Source organism: Saccoglossus kowalevskii, chromosome 1, assembly GCF_978046115.1.
Source record: "Saccoglossus kowalevskii chromosome 1, keSacKowa6.1, whole genome shotgun sequence".
NCBI lineage: Eukaryota > Metazoa > Hemichordata > Enteropneusta > Harrimaniidae > Saccoglossus > Saccoglossus kowalevskii.
This window is the reverse complement of record NC_140641.1, coordinates 44,462,466-44,482,485: the sequence shown is the minus strand read 5'-3', so window position 1 is coordinate 44,482,485 and position 20,020 is coordinate 44,462,466. Positions and strand designations below refer to the sequence as shown.

Here is a 20,020-nt window from a genome sequence, read left to right as displayed (position 1 = left end):
ATCTGACTTTATGTTAACTGGTAACATAGCCGATATGCACTATCTGACTTTACGTTAACTGGTAACATAACTGATATACATTATCTGACTTTATGTTAACTGGTAACATAACTGATATACACTATCTGACTTTATGTTAACTGGTAACATAACTGATATGCACTATCTGACTTTATGTTAACTGGTAACATAGCCAATATGCACTATCTGACTTTATGTTAACTGGTAACATAGCCGATATGCACTATCTGACTTTATGTTAACTGGTAACATAGCCGATATGCACTATCTGACTTTATGTTAACTGGTAACATAGCCGATATGCACTATCTGACTTTATGTTAACTGGTAACATAGCTGATATGCACTATCTGACTTTATGTTAACTGGTAACATAACTGATCTACACTATCTGACTGTATGTTAACTGGTAACATAACTGATATGCACTATCTGACTTTATATTAACTGGTAACATAGCCGATATGCACTATCTGACTTTATGTTAACTGGTAACATAGCTGATATGCACTATCTGACTTTATGTTAACTGGTAACATAGCTGATATGCACTATCTGACTTGATGTTAACTGCTAACATAACTGATATGCACTATCTGACTTTATGTTAACTGGTAACAAAGCCGATATGCACTATCTGACTTAATGTTAACTGGTAACATAGCCGATATGCACTATCTGACTTCATGTTAACTGGTAACATAACTGATCTACACTATCTAACTTTATGTTAACTGGTAACATAACTGATCTACACTATCTGACTTTATGTTAACTGGTAACATAACTGATCTAAACTATCTGACTTTATGTTAACTGGTAACATAACTGATCTACACTATCTGACTTTATGTTAACTGGTAACGTAACTGATCTACACTATCTGACTTCATGTTAACTGGTAACATAACTGATATGCACTATCTGACTTTATATTAACTGGTAACATAGCCGATATGCACTATCTGACTTTATGTTAACTGGTAACATAACTGATATACATTATCTGACTTTATGTTAACTGGTAACATAACTGATATACACTATCTGACTTTATGTTAACTGGTAACATAACTGATATGCACTATCTGACTTTATGTTAACTGGTAACATAGCCGATATGCACTATCTGACTTTATGTTAACTTGTAACATAACTGATATGCACTATCTGATTTTATGTTAACTGGTAACATAGCCGATATGCACTATCTGACTTTATGTTAACTGGTAACATAGCTGATATGCACTATCTGACTTTATGTTAACTGGTAACATAGCCGATATGCACTATCTGACTTTATGTTAACTGGTAACATAGCTGATATGCACTATCTGACTTTATGTTATCTGGTAACATAACTGATCTACACTATCTGACTTTATGTTAACTGGTAACATAGCCGATATGCACTATCTGACTTTATGTTAACTGGTAACATAGCTGATATGCACTATCTGACTTTATGTTAACTGGTAACATAGCTGATATGCACTATCTGACTTTATGTTAACTGGTAACATAGCCGATATGCACTATCTGACTTTATGTTAACTGGTAACATAACTGATCTACACTATCTGAATTTATGTTAACTGGTAACATAACTGATATACATTATCTGACTTTATGTTAACTGGTAACATAGCTGATATGCACTATCTGACTTTATGTTGACTGGTAACATAACTGATCTACACTATCTGACTTTATGTTAACTGGTAACATAACTGATCTAAACTATCTGACTTCATGTTAACTGGTAACATAACTGATCTACACTATCTGACTTCATGTTAACTGGTAACATAGCTGATATGCGCTATCTGACTTTATGTTAACTGGTATCATAGCCGATATGCACTATCTGACTTTATGTTAACTGGTAACATAACTGATCTACACTATCTGACTTTATGTTAACTGGTAACATAACTGATATACATTATCTGACTTTATGTTAACTGGTAACATAGCTGATATGCACTATCTGACTTTATGTTGACTGGTAACATAACTGATCTACACTATCTGACTTTATGTTAACTGATAACATAACTGATCTAAACTATCTGACTTCATGTTAACTGGTAACATAACTGATCTACACTATCTGACTTCATGTTAACTGGTAACATAGCTGATATGCGCTATCTGACTTTATGTTAACTGGTAACATAACTGATCTACACTATCTGACTTTATGTTAACTGGTAACATAACTGATCTACACTATCTGACTTCATGTTAACTGGTAACATAACTGATTTGCTCTATCTGACTTTATGTTAACTGGTAACATAGCCGATATGCACTATCTGACATTTTGTTAACTGGTAACATAACTGATCTACACTATCTGACTTTATGTTAACTGGTAACATAACTGATCTACACTATCTGACTTCATGTTAACTGGTAACATAACTGATATGCACTATCTGACTTTATGTTAACTGGTAACATAACCGCTATGCACTATCTGACTTTTTGTTAACTGGTAACATAACTGATATGCACAATCTGACTTTACGTTAACTGGTAACATAGCTGATATGCACTATCTGACTTTATGTTGACTGGTAACATAACTGATCTACACTATCTGACTTTATGTTAACTGGTAACATAACTGATCTAAACTATCTGACTTCATGTTAACTGGTAACATAACTGATCTACACTATCTGACTTCATGTTAACTGGTAACATAGCTGATATGCGCTATCTGACTTTATGTTAACTGGTATCATAGCCGATATGCACTATCTGACTTTATGTTAACTGGTAACATAACTGATCTACACTATCTGACTTTATGTTAACTGGTAACATAACTGATATACATTATCTGACTTTATGTTAACTGGTAACATAGCTGATATGCACTATCTGACTTTATGTTAACTGGTAACATAACTGATCTACACTATCTGACTTTATGTTAACTGATAACATAACTGATCTAAACTATCTGACTTCATGTTAACTGGTAACATAGCTGATATGCGCTATCTGACTTTATGTTAACTGGTAACATAACTGATCTACACTATCTGACTTTATGTTAACTGATAACATAACTGATCTAAACTATCTGACTTCATGTTAACTGGTAACATAGCTGATATGCGCTATCTGACTTTATGTTAACTGGTAACATAACTGATCTACACTATCTGACTTTATGTTAACTGGTAACATAACTGATCTACACTATCTGACTTCATGTTAACTGGTAACATAACTGATTTGCTCTATCTGACTTTATGTTAACTGGTAACATAGCCGATATGCACTATCTGACATTTTGTTAACTGGTAACATAACTGATCTACACTATCTGACTTTATGTTAACTGGTAACATAACTGATCTACACTATCTGACTTCATGTTAACTGGTAACATAACTGATATGCACTATCTGACTTTATGTTAACTGGTAACATAACCGCTATGCACTATCTGACTTTTTGTTAACTGGTAACATAACTGATATGCACAATCTGACTTTACGTTAACTGGTAACATAGCTGATATAAACTATCTGACTTCATGTTAACTGGTAACATAACTGATATACATTATCTGACTTTATGTTAACTGGTAACATAACTGATATACACTATCTGACTTTATGTTAACTGGTAACATAACTGATATGCACTATCTGACTTTATGTTAACTGGTAACATAACTGATATGCACTATCTGACTTTATGTTAACTGGTAACATAGCCGATATGCACTATCTGACTTTATGTTAACTGGTAACATAGCCGATATGCACTATCTGACTTTATGTTAACTGGTAACATAGCCGATATGCACTATCTGACTTTATGTTAACTGGTAACATAACTGATCAACACTATCTGACTTTATGTTAACTGGTAACATAACTGATATGCACAATCTGACTTTACGTTAACTGGTAACATAGCCGATATGCACTATCTGACTTTATGTTAACAGGTAACATAACTGATATGCACAATCTGACTTTACGTTAACTGGTAACATAGCTGATATACACTATCTGACTTTACATTAACTGGTAACATAACTGATATACATTATCTGACTTTATGTTAACTGGTAACATAGCCGATATGCACTATCTGACTTTATGTTAACTGGTAACATAGCCGATATGCACTATCTGACTTTATGTTAACTGGTAACATAGCCGATATGCACTATCTGACTTTATGTTAGCTGGTAACATAGCCGATATGCACTATCTGACTTTATGTTAACTGCTAACATAGCCGATATGCACTATCTGACTTTATGTTAACTGGTAACATAGCTGATATGCACTATCTGACTTTATGTTAACTGGTAACATAGCTGATATGCACTATCTGACTTTATGTTAACTGCTAACATAACTGATATGCACTATCTGACTTTATGTTAACTGGTAACAAAGCCGATATGCACTATCTGACTTTATGTTAACTGGTAACATAGCCGATATGCACTATCTGACTTTATGTTAACTGGTAACATAACTGATCTACACTATCTAACTTTATGTTAACTGGTAACATAGCTGATATGCACTATCTGACTTTATGTTAACTGGTAACATAGCTGATATGCACTATCTGACTTCATGTTAACTGGTAACATAACTGATCTACACTATCTGACTTTATGTTAACTGGTAACATAGCTGATATGCACTATCTGACTTCATGTTAACTGGTAACATAACTGATCTACACTATCTGACTTTATGTTAACTGGTAACATAGCTGATATGCACTATCTGACTTTATGTTAACTGGTAACATAACTGATCTACACTATCTGACTTTATGTTAACTGGTAACATAGCTGATATGCACTATCTGACTTTATGTTAACTGGTAACATAACTGATCTACACTATCTGACTTCATGTTAACTGGTAACATAACTGATATGCACTATCTGACTTTATATTAACTGGTAACATAGCCGATATGCACTATCTGACTTTATGTTAACTGGTAACATAGCTGATATGCACTATCTGACTTTATGTTAACTGGTAACATAGCTGATATGCACTATCTGACTTTATGTTAACTGCTAACATAACTGATATGCACTATCTGACTTTATGTTAACTGATAACAAAGCCGATATGCACTATCTGACTTTATGTTAACTGGTAACATAGCCGATATGCACTATCTGACTTTATGTTAACTGGTAACATAACTGATCTACACTATCTAACTTCATGTTAACTGGTAACATAGCTGATATGCACTATCTGACTTTATGTTAACTGGTAACATAGCTGATATGCACTATCTGACTTCATGTTAACTGATAACATAACTGATCTACACTATCTGACTTCATGTTAACTGGTAACATAACTGATCTACACAATCTGACTTTATGTTAACTGGTAACATAACTGATCTACACTATCTGACTTCATGTTAACTGGTAACATAGCTGATATGCACTATCTGACTTTATGTTAACTGGTAACATAACTGATCTACACTATCTGACTTCATGTTAACTGGTAACATAACTGATCTACACTATCTGACTTTATGTTAACTGGTAACATAGCTGATATGCACTATCTGACTTTATGTTAACTGGTAACATAACTGATCTACACTATCTGACTTTATGTTAACTGGTAACAAAGCCGATATGCACTATCTGACTTAATGTTAACTGGTAACATAGCCGATATGCACTATCTGACTTTATGTTAACTGGTAACATAACTGATCTACACTATCTAACTTTATGTTAACTGTTAACATAACTGATCTACACTATCTGACTTTATGTTAACTGGTAACATAACTGATCTAAACTATCTGACTTCATGTTAACTGGTATCATAACTGATCTACACTATCTGACTTCATGTTAACTGGTAACATAGCTGATATGCACTATGTGACTTTATAACAGCGTCCGGATAACTTTCGGAAATTCCGTCGCGTTTCGGAAAGATTTAATTTTCACAACTTTTGAATATTTATTCATACTTTTAGGCTAGTGAGGAGGTTATAATAATTTTTCATTTCACTTTAACTCTGTTTTTTTCACCCCTCAGACCCCTTTGAAAAGTCACTTCTGGCCATTGTAATGGCCACTATTTTCTTACTGGCCAGAATACCAACCAGAAATTTTTTAATGGTCAAAATATTGACCAGTATTTTCAAACTGGTAGTTATAATGACCACTATTTTTACACTGGTCAGAATAATAGTAATTTTTTATTTAATAATGGAGTGGGTGACAATCTATTTTTTTAATGGGTATTATAATGATCATTTTATTTTTCATTACATGAATAAAATGGTCATTTTTTTTTTCATGTCACAGATATACCCGGTAATGGCACATGGGGATTGACAGCTCTCCTCTTTTTCCTCACTCGCTTCAGTTTGCTTCAATTTTAAGCCAGTACAATTGTAGGTAAACGTAAAATACAAGATTTTGAAAAATTTGAAATATGGAATTATATATCTTGAAAAAATATGACGTTTTGGGTTAATTTGTTTTTAAAATCACAAAAAATCATGCACTTGATACTGTTGACTTAATAATATATAGTATAATGCAATAGGTTATTGAACATAGAAGATGACTCGTTTTCAAAATTCGGTCTAGAGCCTTATCACGGGTGCTAATGAAGTGTGTGCAAACATTGAGCCCAGGCTAATCACCCAAAATACTATTGTACTTGATGTCCATTTGAAAATTTAACTATTATATTCATAACTATTCTTATTCATAACTATACTAAACTTGACAATCAATACAAGCACATTCTGTGACATTATTCTTGAGATAAAAATGGACTGACAATGAGACTCTGTACTACATCCTGTTCTTATAAAGGCAATATCCAGCATTTTAATACCTTGAACAAACAAGACATTCACTACTGAACCTTTGAAAAGTGTGCAACCCCAAAAATACTCGGCAACTGACTTTCCACCAAAAAAAGTCACATAAACAGCTGGTTACTCCAAAAAGTCACAGGGAGTTACTCCAAAAAGTCACATAAACAGCGAGTTATTAATCCGAAAATGAGCCTGTCTTTATGAGTGGGGTTAAGCTCAAACATAAACAAAATTCCCATTTTAATAATGACAAAAAACTAAAGTTTAGTCTTCAAATACACCCAAACTATAACATTTTAAATTGAAATACTTAACCAGTAACTTTTCATAACATGTGTTATAAACTGTAGAAGTTTATGTTGAAGGGTTGATGGAAGGTGATTTTAAAGTGGCTAAGACACAGTCAACTAAAAAATTCCCATGATGCTCTGCTTTATTTTTATAATTTGCTATTTTCTCTATTATGAATGGTTTAATGTGATATGAAAATTATCTGTGAAAATATTCCACGACTACTGCATGTGTACAAAACGATGTTGGGTGGTTCAGTAAGTTATATGGGGGGGGGGTCCTAGCATAGAGCTCCATGTGTGTAGCTAGCTGACTTAGCAGTGAATGGCATGTTTGTTTGTTCACGGTATTATAATGCTGTACAATAATAGTGTTCATGCTACATGAAGTACTGGCTAAGATTTTAGCTGATGTTTTGACTAGACCCAATTGCATCCATGCATTGGGAGGGCCAGTCCTTAGCACGGGCTAAGGGGCGCTGTTTACGAATGCAAAATTTCTGCTGCTGACATGTTTCATTCTAATTTATGAAGCGAAGTGCACTGGAACACGAGCGTAGACAGACCGACTTATTTGGATGCACAGGAACAGTATATAACGGCGTTACAGAATGCAGAGTTTTATTAGTGCATGTCGTAGACAGTGAACCAAATTGGAGTTGTTGTATGCTCTACTATAGCGACCCAATCAGTGTGGAAGCGTGTACGGAGTAATTAATGACTGGTGGGATACTAGTTGACGACTTCCCCAGAAGTCGAAGATATGGTGTTTCGCATGCGCACGCATGCCGTTTTGAAGTGTAACGTAAATTGCACATGTGATATTGCTTTTGAGTGTACCAATCAACATCACAAAAATTCCCTTCTAACAACTATCAGCAAACTAGTATCGGAAGCACCACAATGGTTTAAAAAAAAAACAATTGAAAAAACTGGTGATGATATTAATAAAAAAAAATAAGCATTATAAATCAATAAAACATGGAAAAGGAATGAAAAAAAAAAAATATTAAGGGAGAAAAATACATGGTGGTTGTTTCGATAATTTGTGGTTGGTTTATTTCGGTTAACAGTGTAGTTATAGAACTGTACCATTGCTGTTTAATTGTTTGTTCATAATTGCTGCCTCCCTTGGGAAACAAGTTTGGGTGTTCTTAGCCAGTGCACAGACCCTCAACACTGTGGCCTGTGCTATAACTGTTGGGCCCTCCTGTGAGTGAACACAATTGAGTATAGCTGATATGCAAACATTTGGGATTAGCTTATATCTTAGCCTGTACTTGGTCAAAGTCCCTCTTATGACTATGACTTGGTGTAGCCTGAAACCAGACTACTGTGGATTAGTGATGTTTTGTAATGGATTACCTCCCTGATGAGTACATTTAAATAACAATGGAAACTAGCATATCACTGGCAACACATATAAGGATTTTGGCAAATTTTCTCCGTTTTGTATGAAACTATTTTCACAACAACATTAATGTTTTACAATAAATTATATCAAACATATGTATAATTTAGTAGTATTAAAACTTTTTAAGTTTTTTTGAATTAAGAATGCACCAATCTTACTAGGAATCTATTCAAATCTAACCTAATGTGTGCTATTAATAATGGCTCATTAAAGGTATTGAATTACTGAACACACATCTTTGCATAGTTTCCAAAATTAAAATATTATTTCATGCTCTGCCCCCTCTCATGTAACAGTTTGTTACGAATACGTACATTATTTAAAATCATTTTAAAAATGTGACTGGAATGTCCAGGCCCAAACTTCTGCTGCTGCAACATCCGACCATTCCTGCATGTACATGCAATTGTTTCTCTGAGATTCTGCATGCAACCAGTTTATTTTTTGAACTGAATAACAGATTCCTAGAAGTTTACTTTGACATTTTCAAATAACACTATATATAATTTAACAATTTCAGAAATAGATTAGATTGCTTGCTATTCCATTAGAAACTCTTACTTCCAAGTGTGATTTTCAACAAGCGTTCATATGTTTAGCTAACCAAAGGGAAACAAAAGCATAGTGACAGGAAGTCAACACAACAGAAAGTATGACAAAGGTTTACACTTCAAAAATGACTGGAAAGTAAATAATTTATAACCAAAGACCATCTATGCATAAACAACTAAAGATCTGGGAGGTACAGCTTTGCAAAGTAAAAATGTCATATGGGGGGGGGGCTGTTAAAACATTGCTTCAAACACAGTCCCTCTATCACTGTGCTTCAAAACATCATCTTAATTATTCAGCTCAGTGTACAAACACATAAAGTACAGAAATTGAATAATTAATGAAAACATTAGACAAAACAAGAATATGTAAGCAATATTTTGTTTTGTGTTTGAAAAATCATGATGTAGTGCACAGCCATACAGACTGTTTTAGTGGATAATAATATTTTAGGTTTGCAATGTCATACTCCTCCAGATATTCAAGTTTTCTTGAGAGGCGATTAGCTTAAGGAGGGGGCTGTGCAAAATGTTTTTTCTCCTCTTTGTTTTTGTGCTATTCTTTTTCTAGTGTAAAATATTTTTTCTCAAAGATGTAGGCGTGTCAAATTTGTTCATGTTTTTGATCTCTACAGGATTTTTTCAGTAATATTTTCCTGTTAATTATTATTAAGAAGATGAAAGATTGTGGAGTGAGTGTGGGTGTGTACAAAAGGGTCAGCAAGAAGAACTATATAAGATAGCTGAAAATCATGAAATACCAGTTGAAAGATGTCATTTTTATTTGAGGGAAAACATAAAAAAAGGAATGTACAGTAACTCTACACACTTGGAACTTTCAAAATCTGTGTGCAAATGTAAAACTGATAAACATGCAAATGCTAAACCATTGCATCCATCAATACTGGTTAAACTTTTTTTTCCCTTAACGTCCATAAATTCTGGTTCTTCAACTTCTTACGTTCCATTTATATAGTATTTCCTTTTTTTAAATTGTCATTATCTGCAAAAAATAATTCAGATTGCTATTAGCTTACAATGACCAGTTTCTAATTAATACACTTTGTAACCAATTTTGGAAACAAATGTTTGTGGTGTCTGTGTATGCTGGCATATTTCTGTCCTCACAAGTAGCAATGTTGATAAAATGACATCTTGTGATATGTTAATTTCTCCCCTATGCAACTCAGATATACTTCCAAAAAATGATACTCGGTACATTCTGATTGAAAAAATATAAATATCAAATAAAACAGAATAACATCAAATTGTTTCCTAACCGAATATATTAGGGGTTGTGCCATATATACACACAGTTCATCTCTTGAGAGACTAGGACAGTACACAGTCCCTCTGTGGACAGTACATTGCTGTACTTGGGAACCTAATTTCTGAGAACAATAGGGGGATTTAACTTCCTACAAGAGACAAAAGAATGTTATGTAACAATGCAGCTGCATGATTTTGTCTTTCAAAGTAGGAAGCTACGTACATACAAAATTATAGAGTCCCTCCACAATGGGAATGCCACCATGCATGTACAACTTCATCGATCCCCAGGTACTTTCACAAAATAAATAATTGTATTATAATTATGATCCAATACAATACCATATTTGCTCTAAAATTATATTTGTGGATACTAAATCATGAAAATATTACATATTTCGACCATTGAAGATCCCTGTAATTTACCTAAGTGCATGTGCTGCTAATAGAGTAATTATGTTAAGTGTAATATTGTTTCTATATATTTTTTTCAAAATCAAAAAAATGATATTAAAAATATAAAAACAGTTTAGTTTGAAAAGTGAAATAATAGTATTCAGATGGTTATGATTTAAGCATGACCTTAGAAAACAGGGTCATGCAACTTCTGTCTGAGACAATGTGCAATGTGGGTTATAACCTCCTGTATAATCTCATTAATACATATACATGTACCTAGAAGATTTATACATCTGAAACAGTTTTTACTAGTATTCCCATTAGTCAGTGTATAACAAGTGCACTATGCTATATCTGTTCTAAATATGATGAAAAATCCACTTGCTATAATGACACAAATTTCCACAGGTCATTGTTTACTTCTAGGCAGTTTTGTTTCCTTGCAGAGAAAACTTACCATTTTTGTTTCCCTTTCCTGATTTCATAGTGGAATAAAAATTGTTAATTTTTAGTTTCACTCGCATCAATAGAATGGACTTGGCTATTCAAGTTTTGATCAAATTTAATTTTTCTGATTATATTCCAACCACAAAATTGTCTCATTTTGTGTAGCTACACCCTGGCAGCCATGTTTGGCTTATGAAACAGGAGAAGATGTAACAGTGGTGTTGACATAGATTTATTATCAGTTTCTCTAAGGTGTTAATTTGGGTAGGGGGATTATAACTAAGGTTACATGAAAGGGGTAGCCACAGTAGCATGTCCCTGTTCTCTAAGGTCTATGATTTAAGTACCATTATATAGACTAAATATTTTTTTGTCCAAGTTGAGCAAGAGTATCCATGATCAATTTGGCTGACCCAGAAATGCCTAGGACATTTACTGACTGCATATTACACCTTCATTATATTTTGTTTAAGTCTCGCCCATTTGCCCCCTGTATCTTCAAAAGTAGTGTTCATGCTACACAAAGTACGGGCTAAGATTTAAGCTAATCTCATATGTTTGAGTTCATGCACAGAAGGAAACAATGGTTAGCACGTGGTAAGGAACGCCCAAACTTATTAAGAATAGGCAAAATCTTCAGAAATTTTAACTATGAGTGCTCAGTAAGAGTAAGTAGGAAGGTTAGTTCTACAGCTATAAAACAATACCAAAGCAAATTCAGAAATTCAGGAAGTAGCACAGTATCTCATCATCGGTACATTTTTTCTTGAGTCAATCTCTCTATATGTGTTAGCGTTGATTGTCATGCAGGAAATGGCACACCAAAATAAAAAGTTATGAATATAGTAGTAAATCTCCTAAATGAACATTAAATACAATGGTTTTTTTAGCCGAGCTAAGCGTTCATGCATGTTTTGTTTTGCCTGTGCTAAGGCTTTGGACTGACCAGATTTACTCTGTACCTAGTATTTCTTAGCCTGTATTCATGCACATTTTTTTTAGCACAGGTTAAGGTATTGGACCTCTTAGCCTTTGCTAAAGAGCTCTACGTGAATCTACGAATAAGTGTCTTCTGTTTATTTCTACCTTAGGTGCATACATTAAGATTCACTTCCCCTTTATATTGATCTCTACAACTCATTCAAATCAAATCAAAGATGAGCAAAGAATATTAGATTCAATTGAAATTTAGTTTAAATCCATGCTAAATTAAAAGTTATTTTGAGTATGAGTTTTACTTTTTTCTTTTGTGCGCAAAGAAAAATGAACTGTTGCACACTGTAGACACATCTATACTAGTTTACAGGAAAAAGGGATTCTGTATGGTATTTGATGTTATGGGCATAATATATACATGTATAGTTAATACATGATTACTAAATTAGATTTCCCAGTGTACAGTACACTATTGCTCGTATTGTCTGAAGAGAAAAAAAAAACAATATACATAGTCTTCAAAAATTTAAAAAAAACAAACATTTTGCAGTCAGTTAAATTATTTTATTAAAATAATTTGAAAACATTGCCATGACTGGAAACAAATTTACGTTGATGTTTTTTTGCAGATTTCAGGAGTTGGAAATAAATTTTGTTTATACTTTTCTTGTATTAACAAACATAGGAGCTAATCCTCATTAACACCTACTTGAGCTTGTTGTTTGACAATTATGAATAATAATGAAGCATTACTTACACAGTGTGCCATGACTGAACAAAAACGAAAGCCCCAAAAGACTATCCTGCTACATAAACAACAACAAAAGTATCTAATATTGTATTGAAGTCATTGTAAAATGGTAAAATAATTACAAATTCATACCTTGATGTGCCAGTTGCAGTACTGCAATCGTCCTATGATTCAACACCATCTAAATACTCCGCAGGTTATGCAGTCCACCAGCAGTCACTGGCATCAGCGTTACTATGAAATTTCACTGGGGATCGAGGCAATATTCGCGAAATTTCATTTAAGTGTACTTGGAAGCGCCAGTGAAACTTGGGAAAAATAAATTTCCACACGTATATTGAGGCTGTTTTCTGGGCCATTATATTTAGAGACATGAACAAAAATACTGGTCATTTTATGTATGTAATGAAAAATAAAATGACCATTATACTGCCCATAAAAAAAAATGTTCATCAACTCCATCATTTAAAAAGCAATTGTAATTATTCTGACCAGTATAAAAAACATGGGTCATTAAAACCACCATTTTAAAAACACTGGTAAATATTTTGGCCACTTAAAAAATTCTGGTCAATACTCTGGCCATTAAGAAAATAGTGGCCATTATAATGGCCAGAAGTGACTTTTTAAAGGGGTCTGAGGGGTGTAAAAACAGTGTTAAAGTGAAATGAAGAATTATTATAACCTTCTCACTAACCTAAAAGCACAAATAAATATTCAAAAGTTTTGAAAATTAAAACTTTCCGAAACGCGACGGAATTTCCGAAAGTAATCCGGACGCTGTTTTATGTTAACTGGTAACATAGCCGATATGCACTATCTGACTTTATGTTAACTGGTAACATAACTGATCTACACTATCTGACTTTATGTTAACTGGTAACGTAACTGACCTACACTATCTGACTTCATGTTAACTGGTAACATAACTGATATGCACTATCTGACTTTATATTAACTGGTAACATTGCCGATATGCACTATCTGACTTTTTGTTAACTGGTAACATAACTGATCTACACTATCTGACTTTATGTTAACTGGTAACATAACTGATCTACACTATCTGATTTTATGTTAACTGGTAACATAACTGATATGCACAATCTGACTTTACGTTAACTGGTAACATAGCTGATATAGACTATCTGACTTTATGTTAACTGGTAACATAACTGATATACATTATCTGACTTTATGTTAACTGGTAACATAACTGATATACACTATCTGACTTTATGTTAACTGGTAACATAACTGATATGCACTATCTGACTTTATGTTAACTGGTAACATAGCCGATATGCACTATCTGACTTTATGTTAACTTGTAACATAACTGATATGCACTATCTGATTTTATGTTAACTGGTAACATAGCCGATATGCACTATCTGACTTTATGTTAACTGGTAACATAGCTGATATGCACTATCTGACTTTATGTTAACTGGTAACATAGCCGATATGCACTATCTGACTTTATGTTAACTGGTAACATAGCTGATATGCACTATCTGACTTTATGTTATCTGGTAACATAACTGATCTAAACTATCTGACTTTATGTTAACTGGTAACATAGCCGATATGCACTATCTGACTTTATGTTAACTGGTAACATAGCTGATATGCACTATCTGACTTTATGTTAACTGGTAACATAGCTGATATGCTCTATCTGACTTTATGTTAACTGGTAACATAGCTGATATGCACTATCTGACTTTATGTTAACTGCTAACATAACTGATATGCACTATCTGACTTTATGTTAACTGATAACAAAGCCGATATGCACTATCTGACTTTATGTTAACTGGTAACATAGCCGATATGCACTATCTGACTTTATGTTAACTTGTAACATAACTGATCTACACTATCTAACTTTATGTTAACTGGTAACATAGCTGATATGCACTATCTGACTTTATGTTAACTGGTAACATAGCTGATATGCACTATCTGACTTCATGTTAACTGATAACATAACTGATCTACACTATCTGACTTTATGTTAACTGGTAACATAGCTGATATGCACTATCTGACTTCATGTTAACTGGTAACATAACTGATCTACACTATCTGACTTCATGTTAACTGGTAACAAAGCCGATATGCACTATCTGACTTAATGTTAACTGGTAACATAGCCGATATGCACTATCTGACTTTATGTTAACTGGTAACATAACTGATCTACACTATCTAACTTTATGTTAACTGGTAACATAACTGATCTACACTATCTGACTTTATGTTAACTGGTAACATAACTGATCTAAACTATCTGACTTCATGTTAACTGGTATCATAACTGATCTACACTATCTGACTTCATGTTAACTGGTAACATAGCTGATATGCACTATGTGACTTTATGTTAACTGGTAACATAGCCGATATGCACTATCTGACTTAATGTTAACTGGTAACATAACTTATCTACACTATCTGACTTTATGTTAACTGGTAACGTAACTGATCTACACTATCTGACTTCATGTTAACTGGTAACATAACTGATATGCACTATCTGACTTTATATTAACTGGTAACATAGCCGATATGCACTATCTGACTTTTTGTTAACTGGTAACATAACTGATCTACACTATCTGACTTTATGTTAACTGGTAACATAACTGATCTACACTATCTGATTTTATGTTAACTGGTAACATAACTGATATGCACAATCTGACTTTACGTTAACTGGTAACATAGCTGATATAGACTATCTGACTTTATGTTAACTGGTAACATAGCTGATATACACTATCTGACTTTACGTTAACTGGTAACATAACTGATATACATTATCTGACTTTATGTTAACTGGTAACATAACTGATATACACTATCTGACTTTATGTTAACTGGTAACATAACTGATATGCACTATCTGACTTTAAGTTAACTGGTAACATAGCCGATATGCACTATCTGACTTTATGTTAACTTGTAACATAACTGATATGCACTATCTGATTTTATGTTAACTGGTAACATAGCCGATATGCACTATCTGACTTTATGTTAACTGGTAACATAGCTGATATGCACTATCTGACTTTATGTTAACTGGTAACATAGCCGATATGCACTATCTGACTTTATGTTAACTGGTAACATAGCTGATATGCACTATCTGACTTTATGTTATCTGGTAACATAACTGATCTACACTATCTGACTTTATGTTAACTGGTAACATAGCCGATATGCACTATCTGACTTTATGTTAACTGGTAACATAGCTGATATGCACTATCTGACTTTATGTTAACTGGTAACATAGCTGATATGCACTATCTGACTTTATGTTAACTGGTAACATAGCCGATATGCACTATCTGACTTTATGTTAACTGGTAACATAACTGATCTACACTATCTGACTTTATGTTAACTGGTAACATAACTGATATACTTTATCTGACTTTATGTTAACTGGCAACATAGCTGATATGCACTATCTGACTTTATGTTGACTGGTAACATAACTGATCTACACTATCTGACTTTATGTTAACTGGTAACATAACTGATCTAAACTATCTGACTTCATGTTAACTGGTAACATAACTGATCTACACTATCTGACTTCATGTTAACTGGTAACATAGCTGATATGCGCTATCTGACTTTATGTTAACTGGTATCATAGCCGATATGCACTATCTGACTTTATGTTAACTGGTAACATAACTGATCTACACTATCTGACTTTATGTTAACTGGTAACATAACTGATCTACACTATCTGACTTCATGTTAACTGGTAACATAACTGATATACTCTATCTGACTTTATGTTAACTGGTAACATAGCCGATATGCACTATCTGACTTTTTGTTAACTGGTAACATAACTGATCTACACTATCTGACTTTATGTTAACTGGTAACATAACTGATCTACACTATCTGACTTCATGTTAACTGGTAACATAACTGATATGCACTATCTGACTTTATGTTAACTGGTAACATAACCGATATGCACTATCTGACTTTTTGTTAACTGGTAACATAACTGATATGCACAATCTGACTTTACGTTAACTGGTAACATAGCTGATATAAACTATCTGACTTTATGTTAACTGGTAACATAACTGATATACATTATCTGACTTTATGTTAACTGGTAACATAACTGATATACACTATCTGACTTTATGTTAACTGGTAACATAACTGATATGCACTATCTGACTTTATGTTTACTGGTAACATAACTGATATGCACTATCTGACTTTATGTTAACTGGTAACATAGCCGATATGCACTATTTGACTTTATGTTAACTGGTAACATAGCCGATATGCACTATCTGACTTTATGTTAACTGGTAACATAGCCGATATGCACTATCTGACTTTATGTTAACTGGTAACATAACTGATCAACACTATCTGACTTTATGTTAACTGGTAACATAACTGATATGCACAATCTGACTTTACGTTAACTGGTAACATAGCCGATATGCACTATCTGACTTTATGTTAACAGGTAACATAACTGATATGCACAATCTGACTTTACGTTAACTGGTAACATAGCTGATATACACTATCTGACTTTACATTAACTGGTAACATAACTGATATACATTATCTGACTTTATGTTAACTGGTAACATAGCCGATATGCACTATCTGACATTATGTTAACTGGTAACATAGCCGATATGCACTATCTGACTTTATGTTAACTGGTAACATAGCCGATATGCACTATCTGACTTTATGTTAACTGGTAACATAGCCGATATGCACTATCTGACTTTATGTTAACTGGTAACATAGCCGATATGCACTATCTGACTTTATGTTAACTGGTAACATAGCTGATATGCACTATCTGACTTTATGTTAACTGGCAACATAGCTGATATGCACTATCTGACTTTATGTTAACTGCTAACATAACTGATATGCACTATCTGACTTTATGTTAACTGATAACAAAGCCGATATGCACTATCTGACTTTATGTTAACTGGTAACATAGCCGATATGCACTATCTGACTTTATGTTAACTGGTAACATAACTGATCTACACTATCTAACTTTATGTTAACTGGTAACATAGCTGATATGCACTATCTGACTTTATGTTAACTGGTAACATAGCTGATATGCACTATCTGACTTCATGTTAACTGATAACATAACTGATCTACACTATCTGACTTTATGTTAACTGGTAACATAGCTGATATGCACTATCTGACTTTATGTTAACTGGTAACATAACTGATCTACACTATCTGACTTCATGTTAACTGGTAACATAACTGGTCTACACTATCTGACTTTATGTTAACTGGTAACATAGCTGACATGCACTATCTGACTTTATGTTAACTGGTAACATAACTGATCTACACTATCTGACTTTATGTTAACTGGTAACATAGCTGATATGCACTATCTGACTTTATGTTAACTGGTAACATAACTGATCTACACTATCTGACTTTATGTTAACTGGTAACATAACTGATCTAAACTATCTGACTTTATGTTAACTGGTAACATAGCTGATATGCACTATGTGACTTTATGTTAACTGGTAACATAGCCGATATGCACTATCTGACTTCAGGTTAACTGGTAACATAGCTGATATGCACTATCTGACTTTATGTTAACTGGTAACAACTGATCTACACTATCTGACTTTATGTTAACTGGTAACATAACTGATATGCACAATCTGACTTTACGTTAACTGGTAACATAGCCGATATGCACTATCTGACTTTATGTTAACTGGTAACATAACTGATATGCACAATCTGACTTTACGTTAACTGGTAACATAGCTGATATACACTATCTGACTTTATGTTAACTGGTAATATAGCTGATATACACTATCTTACTTTACGTTAACTGGTAACATAACTGATATACATTATCTGACTTTATGTTAACTGGTAACATATCTGATATGCACTATCTGACTTTATGTTAACTGGTAACATAGCCGATATGCACTATCTGACTTTATGTTAACTGGTAACATAGCCGATATGCACTATCTGACTTTATGTTAACTGGTAACATAGCCGATATGCACTATCTGACTTTATGTTAACTGGTAACATAGCTGATATGCACTATCTGACTTTATGTTAACTGGTAACATAGCTGATATGCACTATCTGACCTTATGTTAACTGCTAACATAACTGATATGCACTATCTGACTTTATGTTAACTGGTAACAAAGCCGATATGCACTATCTGACTTTATGTTAACTGGTAACATAGCCGATATGCACTATCTGACTTTATGTTAACTGGTAACATATCTGATCTACACTATCTAACTTTATGTTAACTGGTAACATAGCTGATATGCACTATCTGACTTTATGTTAACTGGTAACATAGCTGATGTGCACTATCTGACTTCATGTTAACTGGTAACATAACTGATCTACACTATCTGACTTTATGTTAACTGGTAACATAGCTGATATGCACTATCTGACTTTATGTTAACTGGTAACATAACTGATCTACACTATCTGACTTCATGTTAACTGGTAACATAACTGATCTACACTATCTGACTTTATGTTAACTGGTAACATAGCTGATATGCACTATCTGACTTTATGTTAACTGGTAACATAACTGATCTACACTATCTGACTTTATGTTAACTGGTAACATAGCTGATATGCACTATCTGACTTTATGTTAACTGGTAACATAACTGATCTACACTATCTGACTTCATGTTAACTGGTAACATAACTGATATGCACTATCTGACTTTATATTAACTGGTAACATAGCCGATATGCACTATCTGACTTTATGTTAACTGGTAACATAGCTGATATGCACTATCTGACTTTATGTTAACTGGTAACATAGCCGATATGCACTATCTGACTTTATGTTAACTGGTAACATAACTGATCTACACTATCTAACTTTATGTTAACTGGTAACATAGCTGATATGCACTATCTGACTTTATGTTAACTGGTAACATAGCTGATATGCACTATCTGACTTCAT

The 20,020-nt window shown here is 33.4% G+C and overlaps 1 long non-coding RNA gene across 1 annotated transcript; it reads right to left on the bottom strand.

Annotated features, from left to right (window-relative positions):
- Positions 1-9,918: 9,918 nt before the first annotated feature.
- Positions 9,919-10,584, bottom strand: LOC146750919 (uncharacterized). Its single transcript, XR_014928841.1, has 2 exons — positions 10,439-10,584; positions 9,919-10,161 (listed from the first exon to the last, which is right to left on the bottom strand). It is a non-coding gene; the product is annotated as an uncharacterized LOC146750919 (long non-coding RNA).
- Between the last annotated feature and the right edge of the window lie 9,436 nt (positions 10,585-20,020).